The sequence below is a fragment of the Grammomys surdaster genome, unplaced genomic scaffold (genome assembly GCF_004785775.1).
Source record: "Grammomys surdaster isolate TR1022 unplaced genomic scaffold, NIH_TR_1.0 337, whole genome shotgun sequence".
NCBI classification, from domain to species: Eukaryota; Metazoa; Chordata; class Mammalia; order Rodentia; family Muridae; genus Grammomys; species Grammomys surdaster.
This window is the reverse complement of record NW_021604756.1, coordinates 198,991-208,631: the sequence shown is the minus strand read 5'-3', so window position 1 is coordinate 208,631 and position 9,641 is coordinate 198,991. Positions and strand designations below refer to the sequence as shown.

General features: G+C 41.2%; 1 pseudogene; it reads left to right on the top strand.

Moving 5' to 3' along the window:
- The first annotated feature begins 505 nt into the window (after positions 1-505).
- Positions 506-8,270, top strand: LOC114630329 (annotated as a pseudogene).
- The last annotated feature ends 1,371 nt before the right edge of the window (positions 8,271-9,641 follow it).

Below are 9,641 nucleotides of genomic sequence, written 5' to 3'. Positions count from 1 at the left end.
TTGTGTGGGGAGGATGCTGAACAGCTGTGTCTGATATGTTTCTGGTTGGTAGAAGACACTGTTACCATTTTGGAGAACTATCTAGAATATCCAGGACATTTAAAAACATATACAAGCTCTGCTCCTCCCTGACCCAGAGACAGCCACATCTTGTGCAGTGCCCGTCTCATCCCAGAGACAAGATGGTGAAGGTCGGTGTGAACAGATTTGGCCGTATTGGGAGCCTGGTTACCAGGGCTGCCTTCTGCTCTGCACTTAGCAAATTGGAAATTGTTGCCATCAACAACCCCTTCATTGACTTCAACTATATGGTTTACATATTCCAGTATGACTCCACCCATGGCAAATTCAATGGCACAGTCAAGGCTGAGAATGGGAAGCTTGTCATCAGCGGGAGGCCCATCACCATCTTCCAGGAGCGGGATCCCACTAAAATCAAATGGGGTGATGCTGGTGCTGAGTATGTTGTAGAGTCTACAGGCATCTTCACTGCCATGAAGATGCCATGGAGAAGGTCGGGGCCCACTTGAATGATGGGGACAAAAGGTTCATCATCTTTGCCTCTTCTGCCAATTTTCCATGTTTGTGTGATGGGTGTGAACCATGAGAACTATGACACTTAAGATCGTCAGCAATGTATCCTGCACCACCAACTGTTTAGCCTCTCTGGCCAAGGTCATCCATGACAACTTTGGCATCATGGAAGGGCTGATGACCACTGTCCATGCTATCACTGTAACTCAGAAGACTGTGGATGTCCCCTCTAGAAAGCTGTGGCATGATGGCCATGAGGCTGTCCAGAACATCACCCTTGCATCCACTGGTGCTGCCAAAACTGTGGACAAAGTCATCCCAGAGCTGAACAGGAACTCACTGGAATGGCATGGCGTTCCTAACCACAATGTATCCATTGTGTATCTGACATACCACCTGGAGAAACCTGCCAAGTCTGAAGACAACAAGAAGGTGGTGAAGCAGGCATCTGAAGGCCCGCTAAAGGACATCCTGGGCTACGCTGAGGACCAGGTTGTCTCCTGTGACTTCAACAGCAACTCTTCCACCTTTGATGCTGGGGCTGGCATTGCTCTCAATGACAATTCTGTAAAGTTCATTTCCTGGTATGACAATGAATACAGCTACAGCAACAGGGTGTGGACCACATGGCTTACATGGCCTCCAAGGAGTAAGAAACCCTGGGCCACCCACCCCAGCAAGGACAGAGAGCAAAAGAGAGGCCCTCAGCGGCTGAGAAGTCTGTGTCCCAACTCGACCCCCAACACTGAGAATCTCCCTCACATTTTCTATCTGAGACCCCCATAATAACAGGAGGGGCCTAGGGATACCTCCCTACTCTCTTGAATACCATCGATGAAGTTCACAGCACCCAAAAAAACAAAACATATACAAATACACAGGTATAAAAAATAAATATTGAAACCCATATATGCTAGGTATAAATAAATAAATAAATAAATAAATAAATAAATAAATAAATCACCTTTATCCAGAAAAGAACATGAATAACATATTTCTGGATGCTGGTTCCTTCTGGTCTGCGCCCAAACACTGAGCAAATCTTGGGTCCCAGCTCTAACCCCAGTAGTAACACCCACCCCACACAGTTCTGAAACAACCAAGATAATAGGAAAGACAGGCTCCAGTAAGAGATAGGGCAGGTAGCATTAAGGTGATCCAGATGGTGAAAGGCAAGCACAAGAACATAAGCATCAGCTACCCAAGGTACTTGGCATCTTTAGAACCTAGTTCTCCCACACTAGAAAGTCCTGAATTCCCCATATCACCAGGAAAGCAAGATTCAGATTCAAAATCACTTCTAATGATGATGATAGAGAACTTTAAGAAGGACATAAATAACACTCTCAAAGAATTTAAGAAGAACACAGGTAAACAGGTAAAAGCCCTTACAGAGGAAACACAAAAAAAATTCCTTAAAGAATTACAAGAGAATACAACCAAACAGGTGAAGGAATTGAACAAATCCATCCAGGATATATTTCTGGATGCTGTATTTTTAATAGTCCAAAGCTGAAAAGATGCAAATTATTATCAACTAGAGAACAAACACTTAAGTATAGCATATTCTGATCTTGGTAAATTATTCAAAAATAAGCAAAATGTACACACACACACACACACACACACACACACACTGATTTCCAAAAGCAAATGAGGCATGACATAAAATTTCAACATCTCACAGGGGCTCTTTTCTGTTACAAAATAAGAAAAGTTAACCTAATCATGGTGATGGTAGTAATCAGGCTGCTTCAAGGAGTTTTAGTGACTAGGAGTTAGCCAGTCAATAATGGAGTCAGGGCAGTGATTGGAAGAGGAAAATTCTTCCAGTTGCCAAAAGGGTAAAATTTCAATATGTCTGGTAACAATAACAATTCTCTTCTGTCAGAAAAATCCCTAAGTATGCAGTATGTATAATTATCAATGTGCTGTGTTACCTAAAAAGTATCATTGAAATTGCAAAATTAGGCCAGATGTGATAGTGTATACTGGCATATGCCTGTAATCCCTCCACTCAAGAGGCAGAAGAAGGAGGAGTTGAAGGCTACTCAGGTTTACATAGTGAGATCCTACTCCAAGATCCAAAGGCTGCAGATACAAGGCAATGGTAAGGCACATGCCCAGCATGTGTTAGGATCCCTGTGTTTCTAAGGTTGATTCTGGAGAAAAGCTATGAATTGCATGTTCATCTGTGCTTGTGTGTGTGTTAAGCAACTTGTACTCCCAAACTTGCATTGCTTTTTTTAGGAAAAAATAACTTTCTATTTTCATCTCAGAAAATGTCACCACTATAAAATTCTTATGGTATAAAAAGGTGATTGAGGGATATACAGGCAAAAATATGGGCATAACTATTGCTTTGAGCACTCAGTTAAAATAATGCCTTTGAAATCAGTGGCATTTTATATTTGCTAGCTTTAGAATTTGTAATTTGTTAATATTTCCTCACATTACATATTGAAATGTGTTCACTGCTTTCCATTTGTTATTTTTTTGTGGGGTTGGGAATAGGTGCTATGTGTCCTGGAATGGTCTTGAGCTCCCTATATAAGCAGAGGTGACCTTGAATTTCAGGTCTTACTCCATTTTCCAGATGTTAGGATTACCACTGTGTACTACCACAACCAGTTTATGCATAACTGGAGACGAAATACAGGCAAATACTTTCCAATCTGAACTACATCCCTAGCCCTCATTTGTAATTATAAGTCATTTTTATTATATGGACAAATGAGAGCAAACCAGAGCTTTAGGGTCCAGCTCTGTCACTGCCAACTTGACCCTTCCATTGGAAACTTCATAGTTCACACTCAAACCTCACGTCAAATACCTTGATCTTTCCATATCTGCTCACCTTTTGGGTTCGCCTTCCTGGAGAATGTGACCACTAAGCCCTATTTACTCAATATATAAATTAAGAAGCATGGTAAGTCCTTTGTCACTGTCACTCTTACAACCATCCCACCTTAAAACTGTTCAGAAACATGCTGCTTGTATCTGCTTCTGTAACTTTAACCACAGTCTGTCTTCTTGAAGATGAAAATCATCCCTCAAACTAACATGTCTGTTTTTGCTTGGTCTATTCTACTTCTCTTCTCAGTTAGATAGACCAAGTTATGGCTCCAACTTGAGCTTATTAGAATATCCAAAGCTTCATACTCATCTTTCAGCACTGGCCTATGCAATCTGAGCCCTGTCTTCTTTTTCACATTTATGCCCCATTCGTGGCTCTCTTCTTCCTTTCAGGCATGCATATTTCTCTTCTAATATTAAGAGCATGCCTGACTTAGGGCCTTTGCTTTTGCCTCTGACTAGAAGATTCTGCCCCTAGAACACTACAATCATCTCTCAAGGTGCAAAGCAGCCAGTCAAATATCATCCTCTTTGAGTAGCCTTTCTTCTACACTATCTATAGATGTACTTTGCCACACTCAGAGTTTGTTTGTTTGCTTGCTTGCTTGCTTGCTTGCTTGCTTGCTTGCTTTGAACAACTCTGACATGGTATTATACATTTAACTCTTTTTCCCTGTCTCTCTCACTAGTAGATAATCACCTACAGGAAATTGATCTGTCTTCTATAATGCTGCTTCTCTGTCACTTAGGATGACATCTAGTGTATAGTTGGTACTTTGCTAACATTTGTCAAATGTTACTAGTTTTATTTCAATTGGTTGACACTCCCTGAACACATGAAGATGTATACACACAACCAAAACATGACAGTGTCTGAACAATTTACAATATAAGACAACTTGTAATATAATGGGAGAACATACTGCATTACTCTTCTAAATGGACATAGTATTAAACTGACTTATAATGACTTATTGATATATCCAAAAATCAGTGCATCTCTCCACCCTCATCTGAGAATCTTCTATTGCAGAAGATAGTGAAAATAAAGGGAACTGAGAGACCACAATTGACCAGTGTGCAGATAATAAGAAAGTTCATAGTGCTTAGCTCTAAATGGAGCGTCTATATCATATCCCTTTCTGCCAAGGTTCAGGGGTCATTGCTGAAGAGAGGTCAGGAAGACCATGAGAGCTAAAGGCTATAAGGAAACAGTGTTTTCTCAGTGTAACAGGCCAGCTTCACACAGGAATTGACAGTGATTGTGACAACTTGCACAAGACCTGTACAAACTCAAGAAAGACAAAATTCCAGTGTGGTGGGGGAAGGAAAGGATAAAGTCCACCACAATCTGAGGAGCTATTGGTATTTGATAGATACTGAGAGCAGTAGTATCAGTTTTCTTTAAGAGTGTAGACCCTGGTAAATCAACCATGCTCCACTGGAAGGTGGTGGTGGTGGTGGAGGAGGAGGAGGAGGAGGAGGAGGAGGAGGAGGAGGAGGAGGAAGAGAACATTAAGTATTTAGGGAAATCTCTGAGAGGGATTATAAGAGGAAGTTAATAATACATTGTATGAAATTCTTCAAAAACTAATGAGAAAGAAGATTTAAAGTATGACAGCACTACCCTTCATCTCTCCTTCATGATAGTTACTCTACATGAATTGGTTTGTGGGAGAAGGGGTTGCGTGACATACTTTTCTCATTCCTATGACAAAAGATCCAATGAAAGCAACATAAAGACTAAAGGAATGACTTGGGCATGGGGTTTAAGGCTACAGTCCACCCTGCTGAGATGAATATAGTATTGAGCACTGGAGGCAGCAGAGCACAGTACATCTATAATTGAAAAGCAAATAGAGATGCATGTTGATGCTTGGTGCATCTTCTTTCCATTGAGCTTGGTACCTCAGTGTATGGAATGGTGCTGCCTACATTTCGGGTAGGTCTTCCCACCTCCATTTACACATTCTAGGAACTTGCCCACTGACATACTCATGGGCCTATATCCTATGATTCTAGACCTTGTTGTGTTGAAAACCAATAGTAGCTATTACACAAGGGCATTGAATTGAAAGGAAGCATTGAAAAAATGAATTGAATACATAGCAGTTGGTCAGTGGTATATGAAGTCAACAGCAGTACCATTTAAGGCTGTTTATACAGTTCTAAAATCTGATTTAGCCATCATATCAGATGTTCTAAACACATGCTCTCTAGACATGGTTTGATGCCATTATCTCTACCACTAGTCATAAAGGCAATGAAAAAGAAAATGAAGGAGAGTAAGAGAATTGTGGGGTTTTGCTAATATTTTTAACATATTAAACATTAAAATGTTGAGAGGGAGTCATAGAGAAAACACAATTCATTCTCTTATCTTAATCATTTCTAAGGAGTCTATGATCCCTTCTGTGTCAGTATCACCTCTAGGCAATTGCATGGTAGAGCAGATCTATCGTTTTTTAGTATTAGTCATTAAAGGACATGTAATAGAAGGCTCAACCAACCTGAAGAATATTTTGCTTTGCAATATTGCAAACTAGGCACAGAGCAGCTTTGGGTAAAGTCTTACCTGGGTCTCCTGACACAATCCTCAAAATCTTGAGCTCTCTCTCTCTCTCTCTCTCTCTCTCTCTCTCTCTCTCTCTCTCTCTCTTTCTCTCCCACCAACCCCACACATGCCATACACTCCATTTCTACCCTGATCCACCTGGAAACATGTTGCTATTTTCTAGGAGCTCCAATTGTTTTTCCAGTGGAAGTCAAAACCAAAACAAATCATGACAAAAATAAAAAGAAACAACAAAAGAGTCAATAATAATACCAAATATTGCATCTATCTGGGGCGTTACTCTCCTATATTATCCAAGGTGGAAGAAAAGAGAAGAAACATTTTCCTTTGTTGCTATTGTCGTTCACCAATGCTGCCTACCAAACATACTTAATTTGCCCACTAGGTCAAAATGATATCCCTAATCCAGTCACTGTACTAAAGGAAGGAAACACACTAGTGCATAGAATGAAAGCAGCCAAGGTTGTGGGGGACATCAGTGAGTTATAAACAGCAGAGGCTGAGAAGAAGGGCCAGTTTCCAAAACAGCAGAAAGAGGTTGTAGAAAGCAAAGGCAGTTGGAGTCTACTCTCCTGCTTAGCACTACAGCCTCTGGAACTAGACCCTCCTGATGCTTGCTGTGTTGAGTTAGAGCTCCTTTCAAGGACTAAATAAGGGCCCAGGCAGTTTGAGTTACTGACTATGATTCCGTATTGAACACATAATATTAGGGTGTGCTTGTGACTTCCTAGCTCTTGTCTCTCATCCTCCCAGGAACTTGACAGACAACTAGGGAGACTTTAGACTCAGTCTGTGCTAAAGCCTCATCAGTGATGCACAGCTCTAGACTTAGGTGAGGGGGCTCGGGTTCAGCATGAAGTCACCATCTGCTCTTGAAACTCCAGCTCACCAACATGAACTGGCCACTCTCATGCTCCCTGCCCGAAAACCCCTGACTGTAAATAGTGAAGTTTCTCTTTGACAAAAAAGTCAGCATGCTTGATTCCTACCAGATGCAGGTATTCCTCTCATGACAGACTCTCCACTCTAATATCTCGTTTTAGAAATCTCTTCCTGAACTACACATCTGACTCAGGCTCCATGGTGACTTTTACTTACCTTTTGCAATTATTTTGACTATGATTCTATGTATCTAATAAATACTATAATGACTTCATTCATTTGGAATATTTTTTAATGTGATAAGTGTATTCTCCTAAGACATTTTATGATGTCTTTTTAATGTCTCCTGTTAACTGGCACAAGGCAAGATGAGACCATATTTGGTACTGTCTCCTCTATTATAAATCTCTCCGAAGACCTCTGATAGACCCACAAAGCTGCAGATAGTACCCAACCTTTTATACAAGTACTGTGAGACAGAACTAAATTCAACATGATAACTGATGTGACTAAGTGATTGACAGGTAGTTGTCACATGGAGTATGAATACACCGAATGAAGGGATGGTTCATTGTCCTCTGATAGGTAGGACAATGTGGTGTGAAATTCCATCATCCTCCTCAGAACAGAGCACAATTTAAAACCATTGAAGTATTCACTTCTGGAACTTCCCATTTAAGACTTTAGTAGCATGGCTGATAGTGGATAACTGAAACTTTGGAAAGCAAAACTGCGTAAAACACATTCTTATTCCACAGAATACATACCATTAAAGTAGGACCTTAGCGTGTGTGTGTGTGTGTGTGTGTGTGTGTGTGTGTGTGTTTCACAAAATACAGGAATCTGTCAAGGGCAGCCTTGCTTATACACTGAAGGCCTAAAATCATCAATAGGCCTAAGTCAGCCTGCTAGCACAAAGTCTTGGGTCTCTGTGGAAAAACACTGAAACAGATGGCTATAAGATATTGTAAACAGGCAGCTTTGGTGGAAATTTACCAGCCTGGATTAGAACAAGTAGTCATAGATCCTGTGGATAATTATAGACCTTGGGTAGCCTTGTGGATAGTGCCAACTTAGATAAGGACAAGTGAATCATAGGCGGAGTCATTGTGACCTGTCCCCTAAACCTTCACCCACCTGACACTCTGTTCTGGAAGATATCTGTACTCCCCCTGAACACCTATGCTCCTGCATCATCCCCTTCCCCACATCCTATATAACCCCTGTGTGAAAAAGTAAAAATTGTCGTTTGATCAGTGTATAGACAAGCCGTCTTTCTTTGCGTTCACCTATCCCACCATTTTCTCTTTCAGGTGATATCCCTGGACCCCTGTTTAATGCCTTGCTGGACGGGACAGGCATCTTTCAATACCATAAAACCATGGTCCTTCCTGTTAACAATGATAAAGGAAAGAGTATTTAGGGCTAAGCATTTTTCGGTCTCTTATGTTCTGCATATTGACCAACTGTCCATCTCCATGATAATTACCATCTACTAAAAAAGAAACGTCATTGATGACAACTGATAAATGCATCAGCAGCTGGTTTAATATTATGTCCATATAGCAGAATAATAGTAATAGGTTCTCCCATAGGTCCTATCACCTATCTAGCCACAGGTTCTTGGCACCTATAACATGGCCATATTAGGTTCCGTCTTGTTAGAAAAACTGTAAGAGCAGGAATAAATAGAGGATGACACTGCAACATTTATGTTTTCTGAACACAGCAGGGCAGTTGCTCAAAGAACTCACAGCAGTTGTGTCAGCATGTACAGAACCCACACAAGTTCAAGACAGACCATACCACTTCATGGAGGGAAGATATGGGCATGAAGCTCCATCCATAGCTGAGGAGCTATTGAATAAGTGTTCACTGCTGATCAGAGGAAACCATTATTCTTTAAGAAGGCTACCCCAGAAAGATTAACCATACTGTAGGGAATGGGCCAACATCCAAGAATATTTGGGAAACACAAATTGAACCTGTTATTTTTTAAGCTGGCATGAAGTTCAGTGGAGAAGGAGGCAGGTGGGGAGGAGTTAGGGGAGAAAGATATGATTATGAATCAAAATATAGTATATGAAATTCTCAAAGGATTAATAAAAGCAAATGTCATTTAAAAAGAAAACGATATTGATTTTATCTAAACTCAGTACAGCACGATTTACCACACAGTATAGAAAAACAAGTACTGCCTTTGGGCTGGGGCAGACACAGAGTTGGTCTGCTCCTTTAGAGATACTGAATCCTGAACCATCCTAGAGGAGCCACTGCACTCAGAGCAGCCAACACAGAGTTGGTCTGCTCCTGTGGAGATACTGAATCCTGAGCCATCCTAGAGGACCCACTGCACTCAGAGCAGCAGACACCAAGGTTGTTTGCACTTGGGAGACATCGTATCCTGAGCCATCCTAGAGGAACCACTGCACCCAGAGCAGAAAGATTTCCAGATCCAAGAGGTGGCCTGAGTCCCAGGAGTTCTTCCACCCAGGAGATTAGGATCATAAGACCACAGAGACATCTGGACTCTGAGGAGCTCTGCAACAAGCAAGATAACTGGAAATACAGACTCCAGTATTACACAGTGAGGGCAGGTAACACTAGAGTTAACCAGATGGTGAAAGGCAAGCGCAAGAACATAAGCAACAGAAACCAAAGTTTCTTGGCGTCATCAGTACCCAGTTCTCCCAATATAGCAAGCCCTGGATACCCCATCACACCGGAAAAGCAGGATTCAGAATTAAAATCACTTCTCATGATGATGATAGAGGATTATAAGAAGAAATTAAGT